Consider the following 12419-nt stretch of genomic DNA (forward strand, 5'->3'; position numbering starts at 1 on the left):
CCTCAGATTCTTAATTATATCTGCAAAGAGCCTTTTCCCAAATAAGGTCACATTTAGAGGTTCAAGGATTATGATGTGATGTACCTTTTAGGGAGGCCACCATTCAACCCACTGCACCATCCATAATATGATTTGTACTTTATTAATAGATTAGGAATGCAGTGCTCTGTGAGGAAATTGAGGATGCCTCATAGGGAAGGTGACATGAGAAGATTAAAGGTTGAATGGAGTTTTTTAGACTAGAACAGGAGTGTTGTGGTGTGAGAGGTAATAGAATTCCATCTCTTGGGAGATATTCCACGCAAAGATAGACAAATAACGAGACATGATTAGGGAATGGTAAGAAAGTCAGTGTGGCTAAAAGAAAGTCGATAAAGGCTAAAGGAAATAATAACATATGAGTCTGAGATGTGAGACTGAGGCTGGGTTATAAAGGAGCTGACAATCATAAGAAAAAAGCATTTGTTTCTCGTCTTATTCAAGAATTTGTTAAAGACAAAATCAGATTCCTACTTTAGTTGGCAGCGAAATCAGGACTTTAGGTAAGCAAAGACTAATGGCAGGGAGATGAACAGGCTAGAATCAATGAAATCCTACTTTGAGGCCTCACGAGTGGGGAGTGAACAGACAGATGAGAAATAAGAGATATTTTGAATTTAGAATTGCCAGCGTGTGATGAATAACTGGATTTGTCTAGCAGAGAAGGATGACTCTGGTTTATGGCTTTAACACTTAGCTCGATGCCATTATCCAAAACAGGGATTTTTAGAGGAAGGAAGTGGCTTTATGGGGAGTGTAGAAAATTATGAGTTCACTTTTGGATATGTTTAATTTTGTCATACTTGTACTCAAGTTTTAAGTTTGGTTTATCAATTTTTTTTTTTCTTCTGATCAGTAAAGGGCTCTGAAAAAAACAAGCAAGCTTTTGGGGAAATTTTCAAAAGTACCTTTAGAATTTCCCACATGGGTCCCTCCCAGTCAATTCCTGTCACAGATGACAAGCTCCAACAGACAACATGGCTTTGGAAACATAAGAGGACTGAGGGAATCACTAAGTATTAAGAAGGATTACTGATTCACAGAGGCGAGAAAATAGTTTCTCTTTCTGACGAATAGAAGAAGGCTGCAATTACTACTATGAAGTAGCAGGCCAATCTTATTATAAAGAGATTGTAAAAAGAATTAGAGCCTACACATTCTCCAGGGAAGAGGTCCTCAAACCCATAGCATTCTGCTTCATTACCTCTTATTTTTATCTTTGCAGAGCTGGTGCAAAGAAAGAAGAAATCTACATTCCAGCATAAAAATAAACATAATATCACTGTGACAGGGACTGATTCAGTATGGAAACATTGACTGTAGAAGCATTCTGGTTTACTTCAAAAGACTTTCAATAACTGCCAAAAGAGTTTATTTGGATAGTTTCAGTTTCATGTGTTTAATCAAGGAAAAACTCAATCCAGAGTTGAAAGTTTGGCACAGCATGTGTTCGGAAAAGGGGTGCATGTGTTCTTATTTTGGGGAGCATAAGTATGTTTCTGTATGTGAATGTTTGAGTATGAGCAAAGGTGTGTGTCTATGTGTGTGTGTGTGCTATATTCTGCTTTATGTGATTCATTTCTTTAATAGGGCCTACACTTATCAAAGCTGGCATCATCTCAAGCCTACACTTCCGTGATTTCTACAACATTTCACCATGTTCTACATCTTACAATAGTAAATGTTGCAAAGGAATTCTGTAACTACAGATAAGACTACAAGGTAGAAAAGTACAACTGATTTCCCTCTGGTTAACAGCTGAATGCTTGATGTCACAGGCCTTTATTCTAAGGACTCATGTTCGCTCCGTTGGTTTCAGTGCACAGTATGTGTGAGTGAATCTATATTTGGCCATTTAGTTATACCGTAAAAGCAAAACAATGTGTCCTTAAAGGAAATGATCTCTTAGATTTGTTTGTTGTTGTTGCAATAGGCAAATCTCTCACTGTAGCCATTCATATAGGAATGTGTTAACAATAACGTGATGATGACCACCTCCTATGCTACTGACTTTTTACGGTTAGGGTGGGGAGGTCAAACAACACTTCATCCAGTGTTATCCAATTTTTCTTATCATATCAGTTACTTGGAGTATTTACTAAAATTGTAGTTTATAGGCTCCATTCCTGCTAAATAGCAATGTACAGGAACAGGAAACTGTCACATCAGGCAGTACTTTGTGAACTTACTAACACTGAATAAGTTTGGAAACAATGAACTACTCAAATTCCTTGTTTTGCAGATACGAAGATTAAGGCCAGTGAAAATTACTTATCTGAAGGATGATTTACTTAAGTCTAGAAGTCAGGTCTCTTTCTTCTAAACCACTGTTCTAGTCCACCCACCCACTAGGGACACGATACTCATAAAAATTCTGATTTGTGTTTCTCAACAACAGTGAACTAAAATTAGTCTAAGATGTCACAGTAAATTTGCTCTCAGTTCAAATATACATAGTGGCGTGCAATTTAGCAGTTGTGGAGAATACAGTGTTAATAATGCCAAGGGTATGATATTTATCCGTTTAGTTTCCTACATATGACCAAAGCTAGTGTTATGTTCATGCAGCTTGCAACCATGATTCCAGCCAGCTGCCTTACAAATGTTTGCTGCTGATCAAAAGGGGATCAAGAGACAGAGTATGGGTGACTCAACACCACCATCTACATTTGCAAACACATAACTCTAAGTGCATGTGTTGCTGACAATGCCTCAGTAGCATCTCTGCAGGTGAAGAACATTTTTTTTTTTTTTCTCGAGACGGAGTCTTGCTCTGTCGCCCAGGCCGGAGTGCGATGGCACAATCTCGGCTCACTGCAACCTCTGCCTCTTGGGTTCAAGTAATTCTCCTGCCTCAGCCTCCCGAGTAGCTGGGATTACAGGCACCCACCACCACACCCAGCTAATTTTTTGTATTTTTAGTAGACACGGGGTTTCACCATGTTGACCAGGCTGGAGAACAATTTCTTTATAGAACCAATGTCATTATGTTCTCATTCTGCATTAGTTTTAGAAACACTGGCTGGGAAAAAGGCAAAGAAACAGCCAAAGCTAAGAAATGTGATGGGGAGACAAGAGATAAAATATTCTAAGGGACTTTGGACAATCAGTGATATATCTGTGTAAGAAATCAGAAAAGTGTAGTGTGCCTTGGTGTACTGTCCAATGAAGGACTATATGATTCTCATGCATATTTTTGCTCCATTATAACCTATTCTTATGGTGGTAATAATATGACAGAGTAGCTATTTACTTTGTAGAGTTATTCTTCAAGTATAAATGTATATTTTCTCATTACAAAAGTAAAACACATTTACAAAACAAAAATTGTAGAAAAGTTACACACCAAAAAGGAAAGAGTAAACAACAATATTACCAGCACCCATCAGTAAATTCTTCCAATAATTCAGTGTGTAAACTCTCAATTCCTCTTTCAAGTATACATTGCACATATATGCATACACACAAATCTGTCTCTGATAGATCATATTGTATCCTTCTTTAATTATATTCTTTATGATCTTTTTTCCATATTAATAAAAAAAATTTATAATATATTATCTGATTGACTCATTTATCACTCAGCGTGACTGCTTGGTGGAAACTGAGAAGTTAAGAGACTGTGTCTTCACAATAAATAACCATAGTGACTCACAGAGACTTGACCTCTTTAATGACTGCTTTCCTCTGCTTGTCCCAGGTTAAAACCACCACCACCACTCCCTGTCTTGCCCTTTCCCTGGAAAAAAAGATTGCTACAGTTAACTCTCTTTAGTTCATCTACTTAATTCAGATTATTTTCCCACTCACTGCTTTATTTACTTATTTATTTTTAAAATTTTATTTTTCCATAAGTTATTCGGGTACAGGTAGTATTTGGTTACATGAGTACCTTCTTTAGTGGAGATTTGTGAGTACCTGGTACACCCATCAACCGAGCAGTATATACTGCACCACATTTATTGTCTTTTGTCCCTGGCTCCCCTCCCACTCTTCCCCTCAAGTCCCCAAAGTCCACTGTATAATTCTTATGCCTTTGCGTCCTCATAGCTTAGTTCTCACATATCGTTGAGAACATACGATGTTTGGTTTTCCATTCCTGAGTTACTTCACTTAGAATAATAGTCTGTAATCTCATCTAGGTCATTGCAAATGCTGTTAATTCATTCCTTTTTATGGCTGAGTAGTATTTCATCATATATATACACACACTGGAGTTTCTTTATCCACTCATTGATTGATGGACATTTGGGTTCCACTATTTTGCAATTGTGAATTGTGCTGCTATAAACTTGCATGTACAACTATCTTTTTCGAATAATGACCTCTTTTCCTCTGGGTAGATACCCAATAGTGAGATTGCTGTATCAAATGGTAGTTCTACTTTTAGTTCTTTAAGGAATCTCCACACTGTTTTCCATAGTGGCTGTACTAGTTTACATTCCCACCAGCAGTGTAGAAGTGTTCCCTGATTGCCGCATCCATGCCAACATCTACTGTTTTTTGATTCTTTGATTATGGCTATCCTTGCAGGAGTAAGGTGGTATTGCATTGTAGTTTTAATTTGTATTTCCATGATCATTAGTGATGTTGAGCATTTTTCCGTATGTTTGTTGGCCATTTGTATATCTTCTTTTGAGAATTTTCTATTCATGTCCTTAGCCCACTTTTTGATGGGATTCATTGTTTTTTTCTTACTAATTTGTTTGCCACTCACTGCTTTAGACTTCTCTCTCTCTTTCTCTCTCAACGATCTAGTCCCTTTGGGTTGACAACATCCTAGGGTGGATTGCCTGACTATCTCCTCAAGACTTTGATTTTGAAGTCATCAGCCTTTGTACTCTGCCTCTAGCTTCCTATGAACCAGTAAGATTCTCAAATCCTGAGTTCAACTAAGTATTCATGAATTCATGCTTCCATTTGGACTGATTTCCCAAGCTTCTAATTCTTCATGAGACATAGTTATGGCTTACTAAACATTATTTGTTCACGTATACTTAATTTGATAATAACTGTTCTTAGCAGAAGGGTAAGTCATGGCCCCTATATTTAAAGAACTTAAAATGTAGGTGGAGAACAAAGATTGACACAAGAACAAGAGACACAGGCCAGAATAAACCTGTACATAGACTTGTCATTTTGAACCAGGGATATGACACTGATAAGTTCCCTCTTAATCTTCACTTCACTCACATGGAAGTGATATGTTATGCCAATTGCTCAAGAAAATATTGTGGATTTTTTTTTACATTAACAGTCACTTTTATATTATACTGGCATCAGTCTTTTGAATTATACATTCTTTTTTGAAGAAAACAACTCAGTAAATATATATGCAGCTACTTATCTTTCTTTGGCAATGCCTTTAAAATAATGAGCAAGTAATTAACAGCTATTGTATTTCCCTTTTATAGAAAACATGGACAAGACTCACCTTTTCAAACATTTTGTGAATTCATGTAAACTGCTCACATTTTCCAAATTTCAATTTTCTCCATCCTTAATTTTTTTTTTTTTTTTTTTTTTTTTTTTTTTTTTTTTTTTTTTTGAGACTGAGTCTTGCTGTGTCACCCAGGCTGGAGTGCAGTGGTGCAATCTCGGCTCACTGCAACCTCCGCCTCCCAGGTTCAAGCGATTCTCCTGCCTCAGCCTCCTAAGTAGCTGGGATTACAGGAATGTTACAGGAATGTGCCACCATGCCCGGCTAATTTTTTTTTTTTTTTTTGTATTTTTAGTAGAGACGGGGTTTTCCATGTTGGTCATGGCTGGTCTTGAACTCCTGACCTCAGGTGATCCTCCCACCTCGGCCTCCCAAAGTGCTGGGATTACAGGTATGAGCCACCAAACTCGGCCCTTCTCCATCCTTAATTGTGATGAAGAGCAACTGGTGTAACAGATATGGTCTCACTTGGGACACTAAGCCACATGCTCATCTGCCCAATCCTTATGCTGCAGTTTTAACAGCATAAGAAGCCATTGTACTAACAGACATTTACCATTCTGTAGCTTGCCACCCTCTCTGGCAGCTCAGATTGCCCACTTTGCTCTGAGTTTAGTAGAGCTGGCAACTTAGACAGTTGGCTTGCAAGAAGAAGTGGTAAGATAAGGATGGACCCATATTAAATGTTATCAACATTTTCCTGTTATCAGAAAGTTAGCAAATGGTGTTAGTATGCCATTAATGCATTTTCCCTCTGCTCCTTACCTTCAGCCTCATCTTTAACACTTGGGGAATAATGTAACAAATCTTACCATGTGCCAGAGTCTAAGATAAACATTTTACTTGCATCAATCTTATTTGATCGTCTGTACTACCTGATGATGTAGGTTAACATTTATTCAAGTTTTCCAGGGAAAATTAAAGCTCAGAGAGGGCTCATCATTTTCCCAAGTGCACAAGACTTTAAAACCCTGGCATTTGAACACTTTCAACATGGTTCCAGGGCCAAAGCATTTAGCCACTTGACTACACTGTCTTCCAGAGAAAAGCTATGGGACTAGAAACAACTGGAAGCATCAATCCAAGTGAGGCACTGTGGCCTATCTCAAAGACAGAAAGTAAATGCTCAACATTTAGTAGCTTCCTCTCCTCTTTCTCCTCATTCCCTGGGTAAAACCTTTTTTACATTGCTGTATGAAGGATTAACTAAGGCAAATTACACAGGAAGACAAATACTTTTGAGTAATTTACAGAGAATAGACCACTAACTAATCAGGGAAAGAAAGAGAACGGGCATCCATTGAATGTCAGGCATAAATGTTTTCACTGATGACACGTCCCTACTGCTATGTGGCATTGGCCTGTTTTACAGAGGTCATTTGAATTTTTCACATTTACAAGTTGCATTGCTTTTGATACTAAAGATACAAAGATACTGTCCCTGTTCTTCTGATTGTCTCTCTGCCTACTGGGAAGTCAGATATGAATATCTTAATTAAAATAGGAATAAATGTGATTAAAGAAATGTATACTATAAAATATAATTCCTGAGTCTTTTGATTTACTCATCCAAAAGCTGCAAATAAAGATAATACAGATATTTTCCTGAGAATTCACGGAATTTCAGACTTCTCATTTGGAGAATAGGTCAATTAAGTCTAGGTTTGAATTTAATTCATGTTAAGGTAGTCAAAAGCAATTTTTAATTTTGAACTTACGCAAAGAATCTAAGGAAACATCGAAATGACTGTTTTATGTGTTCCTGGACAACTTCCTCCACAAACCTCCATGGATGGCGCTGAACACAGGACTGCTCACGGAGTTACGCAGGTAAAACTTGAACAGACAATTTTGTGTAGTCTGAGGCAGTAAAATTATAGCTATGACATTTTTTTCTCATCAAGTTTTTCCAGATACAAGTTCTACCTTTTGACGAGATGCCAAGAAGTTAACCATTAAAGTAATGTATCTGGCACCACAATATCTGGCTTTTTAAATACTCTTTATAATAAAACATAACAACATTGTACTTGAGTTTTCAATTGCTTTTTCTTTTTGATTGTCTCTGCAGAGACATGTATTTGATTCACAAGATGCACTTAAGTTTTAATGTCTCCAAAACCACAGACAGAATTTTGAGCTATTTTAAATTAGTATTTAAATAGAAAGTATGGATAAAAGTAAGAAACGCAGTAAAAACTGGTGGCTTCCCAATACATCTATAAACTGTTGGCTGTTTTAGAAAAAATGTAAAAACGATGCACAAAGAAACCCACTTCCAAAAATCAAGTCTCAAACGTTCTCAAATCAAATATAATTAGAAGGAGCAGTTGAAACTAAGAAACAGTTCTATATTGAAAACCTGTGATGAAAAAATTATTAAAGTCAGTCTCAAATGTTAATAAAACAAAAATACTTGGAGATGAACAATTGTCGTTTTGAAAAGACATTATCAATACTGAACAGAGTTGTATAAATGATAATTGATAGTGAAGATTTCGAAGTATTATAAAACAAAAATATATACATATATTGTATGCATAAGGAAGAAATGCATATAACAGAAGTGAATTCTTTTTTAAATAATATTACAAATGTATATGTTTTATTACATTTGCTTTGTTTCATAGAGACATGTAATAATACTTTTTGTCTTCAGTTTCCGTACAGTAAAATAAAAATTATATATGCTCCCCACCTTGCTTCCAAAGCAAGAAAATGAGCCCATTCTTTCCACTGGCATTACAAGTCACTATTTTCCCCCCAACATATCACCTTTTTTATTATGTTCAGATCGAGGATCTCAAAAATGCAAACCAGCCCTCCTGTTTTAGAAACATACATAAGAACTCTTTCTTTAAAAAAAAAATAAAAAAATAAGTAAATGCTTTTCATATTGGGATCTGGGGTACTGTAAGAAAGGTATTCCAATTGATGGCAGAAAGCCATTATGAGGAAACAAACTGTATATAAGCATAGGGACATAGCCTTTGTAGCTCTGAAATAGCTTACACAAAGAGCTCATATATAAATTTGGCTCACCTCAGCAATGCTTTCTCTTTAAATTACAGAGAAATCTGAAATGCATTGGGTGTATGTAAGGGCAAACTGGCCCTGAGTAAAAAATGTGTGTTTAAAAGGGGAAATGTGGAAGTAATTATTACCTTAATGTATTTACCAGAATGCACAGAATACATTCAGCACGTCTTGCCTGGGCATTGAGGGTTTCTTAGCACACCTATGACTGAAAATCCAGCATTTAGCATCATACGATCAAGGAGTGAATGATAAACCACCCTTACCCGGGTATTGTTGCCTTGGAAAGCCTCAAGGAGCCAGGCTGCTGAGATGGACCGAAATAACCATTTTAAATGAATAAGTCTCACTTTTGCTGGCTTCGGCTATTCTCTGGTTCAAAATGAACAAATCAGTGTTGCAGGCAGGCACTTTAGAGAAATAAACAGGAACTTTTGTTTCCTTCCATTTAGAGGCTAAAACACAAGACTTAGGAAGAAGTGCTAAGTAACTGAAAAAAAAAAAAAAATCTGGCTAGATTTCATGATCACTGTTGGGCCTTTAAAAGTGTGCTCATGGCTAAGCTAACATCCATATTTCTTGTTAACCAGACTTAAAAGGAGGCTCTGGTCAGTAATAAGAAGTGGGGAAATGTACAAGGAGAGAGTTCCAGTGGGTTGGCTACAAGAGGTAAATTCTACAAAGTAGCTTGAAGTGGAGACAGCCAGCAAAAGGTATCCATGCCAGAGACCTTGAGGAAATGCCCAAAACAAGACGCTTGTGAAAACACAGGAAAATCCCTAATTTTTTTTTGTAACAAAGTTACCAGTTGGGCCCTAGGAAAGAAGTTATGCTGAAGGGGGCAGGTCCTAAACAACATGGAGTGTCCTCTAAGATTTCAGCAAATGCCAGTGCATATTTAGGGCTTCTGTTATAGAACAAGTATGTAATCCATGGATATATTGAGCCAGCCAAATAGTACAGGATCAAAAGATTTAAATTTTTGCATTTGCCTTGGCTTCCAGAACAATAGATAATAAACATTGCCTCTTTGCAGCAAAGTTCTTGGACACGTTACTACTTCCCGTTCCCTTGTGACATACCTCACTGATTTTCCAAGTGAATTTAAGAAAAAGGGTACAAATAGAATGCTAAGCTTCTAAAGTAGAAGGACTGAGGATTTTTAGATAATATAGAACCTTAAACAAATCTACTAGAAGGAAGCAAACTCAACTGAGTCTCAGAAGGCACATAATTTTCTGATAGAGCCAAATGTTGACAAGGTCATTCCAGGTAAAGGAGAAACATTATAGGCAAACGACTAGTGTGTCCAAGGAACAGAGATAATTTGTTATGGATGGAACACAGATTATTCGCAGGGTAGTAGTGGCGGGAGACTGGGTTAGAAGTGTGGAGTCTGAAGCCAAGCTCTAAAGGAGCTATGGATATACTATGTAATTAGAACGTTATCTTTTAGGCAGTAACGGGCTATTGAAATTGTTTATGTGGGTGTCACCCGTTTAAATGTACACTTTAGAAATTCCACTCTGGCAACAACTGAAATACAGTTGGAAGTGGGAAAAACTGGAGGTAGGGGAGAGCAATTAGGAAAAGATTATTACAATAGGTTAGCCAAAAAAATATTGAGATTATATATTAAGCAGCAAGAGTGGAAGAACAGAGGAGAGGATGGGTTCAAGCATTTTCAGGTGAATGTGTGGCAGTACTTATGTAAGCAAAATGTCAGTGGGAGTGTTTTTTGTTTTTTGTTTGTTTTTTGGTGACATGGAATATGGGAGAGGAAAACAAGTTTATTTTTTAAGATGTTGTGCTTATGAGACATCTGTGTGGATTTGCCAGGGATCAGATGGAACTGTTGCTTTCAGAATGAAATGCTATTTTCCAGTCACTTTCTGTTGCAAGTGACACAAATCCAAATCAAACTAATTTAAGCCATATCAAAGAATTTATTGACCTTTGCAAATGGACATAGCTGGATTCAGAAATCTAAACATTGTCGTTAGAACTTTATCTCTTATCTCTCCCTGCTTCTCTTTGGCTTCAATTTCAGAAAGGTTTTTTCCACAAGTCAATAAGATGGCAGCTGACAGCACCAATTCTACATACATTTGATTCTTGAGGAAGAGAACATAACTTTTCTCAGTATCTCTGTCAGATTAACTTAGTTTGTCATGACCCAATCATGCTACCAGGGCATGAAATACTCAGGTTGTCCAATCCTTGGTCACATTCCCATCCCAGGTGCCAGTGCCCAAGTAAAGCTCCACGACTGACTGTTCCAGAGAACTGCATGAAATGGAGAGGGGTGAATCTCTACTGGAAAGGGGAACTCTGAGTGGCACATTCTGTTCTTTCCAAAGCTCAATCTAACCATAAAGAGGTAATAAGATGCTCTGCCTTTCTCTCAGATCTGCTCTACAGCATTGTACCTATAGTCAACAAGACTGTATTGTACACTTAAAAATGTGCCAGGATGGTAGATCTTATGTTGTCTTCTTATCCCAATAAAATAAAACATAAAAAAGATACTCTAAAACTTAAAAAAAAAAGATTTGAAAGGCTTTACAACAAATACTGCATAATGAGAAACAATACAACTGCATTTGAAATGACAGTCAATTATATGTTTCTCTTGCAGATGTGATTGAATTGCCAGACTTGCTTTCACTAGAGAAAATTAATGAAGATAATATTAAAATATAAGCAAAGGGAATCTCCTAGAACCAGTCCAGGCTTCAGAGGAGCAATGCATATCCCAAACACGAAAATACAATGACTTTTTTTCTTTTTGATCTTTTAAGGAAAAATTTTGAAAGTCTGATAACTGGTTGTGTAAACAGAATTATTTGGGAAGAATGTTGGAAACTAAATCTCGACCTCTAGATAGAGGATGCAGAGCTGAGAGAAATCTGTATGCCTATGTGTGTATGCACACGTGCACAGGGGGAGTAGAGAGAAGGGTGAGCAGAGAAGGGGAGAAAATCACACCCTCTGCCCTGGAGGCCAAGGGAAAGGATCTGCTCTTGTTTTAAGCTGACTGCCCCACATCACCCAAAGTGAGGTTTAGTCAGACTAGATTTTTCATAACTGAATTCCACCTCTGCCTGTGCAGGGGGTGGTTTAACTTTGGATGCGATTAGAATGGCCTAGAAATCTTGAGTTGGAAAGGTAAGGAGAGTGGGAGGAGACTCTGCCCCTGTGGCTCTCTAGGGAGCCTGAGTGGATCAGTCCCATTCTGAGTTCTGGCAACTGCAGTGAGAGCTGGGCATTCTGGGCACTGGACTGACCTTTGCCTTGGCCTGTGCCAGCAGATCCAGGTTGCTAATCAGGTTTTCAGGGAGTGGTGCTGCCCAGGGGAGAGCAATACCTCTTGAGCATCAACTTCAAGGGTTAGTACAGAAATAGGCTTCAAGAGGCCTAGTGAGAACCAGGCAGGGCCACAATGCCAGCTTGATTAATAGCTTTAAATTAGTCTCATAGGCAACACGCAGGTCTCAGGCCCTGCAGACCTTAAGAGCAAGCCTGTCTCTGGCATTTACCAATTTAAAAGCTTTCAACATTTTTAATACATAGCAAATTTATAATAAACCTAATTTCGATCCTGGTGCAAAGAGAAATGTCTGTATTCTTAAAGGTTGACACTGAAGGAATATACACTCCTAATTTCACTGGGCTTGCCTTCTAAATAGGTTTGCTATTTCTGCTTATGTATCATCCACCATAAAGGGCATTTACAAAGTGGTTTTATATTCTACTTGATTTACTTACTTAGTAAGTATTTTTAAAGCATATATTTGTGCTTTGTTTTTATGAGTTTTTTCTTTTGGTAATTATGAGGTATGGGATGGTTTTCCCAAGAAAGTAGGTGAAATTTATAATATTTCATCTAGAGGAAAAAATAGAC

The 12419-nt window shown here is 37.4% G+C and overlaps 1 protein-coding gene across 21 annotated transcripts in view; it reads left to right on the forward strand.

Annotated features, from left to right (window-relative positions):
• The window catches only part of LOC129060378 (protein PPP5D1-like), a 272742-nt gene that overhangs the window by 128910 nt on the left and 131413 nt on the right, over positions 1-12419 (forward strand). For 3 of the 21 annotated variants that reach the window (XR_008527045.2, XR_008527051.2, XR_008527046.2), the window contains one exon: positions 1265-1484. The exons of the other annotated variants lie outside the window; for them this stretch is intronic. The gene's annotated coding sequence lies outside the window, so the exon portion shown is untranslated. Of the gene's footprint in view, positions 1-1264; positions 1485-12419 lie in introns of those variants that run through there. 21 annotated transcript variants of the gene reach the window in all.

Source organism: Pongo abelii, chromosome 6 (genome assembly GCF_028885655.2).
Source record: "Pongo abelii isolate AG06213 chromosome 6, NHGRI_mPonAbe1-v2.0_pri, whole genome shotgun sequence".
In the NCBI taxonomy this organism is placed as follows: domain Eukaryota; kingdom Metazoa; phylum Chordata; class Mammalia; order Primates; family Hominidae; genus Pongo; species Pongo abelii.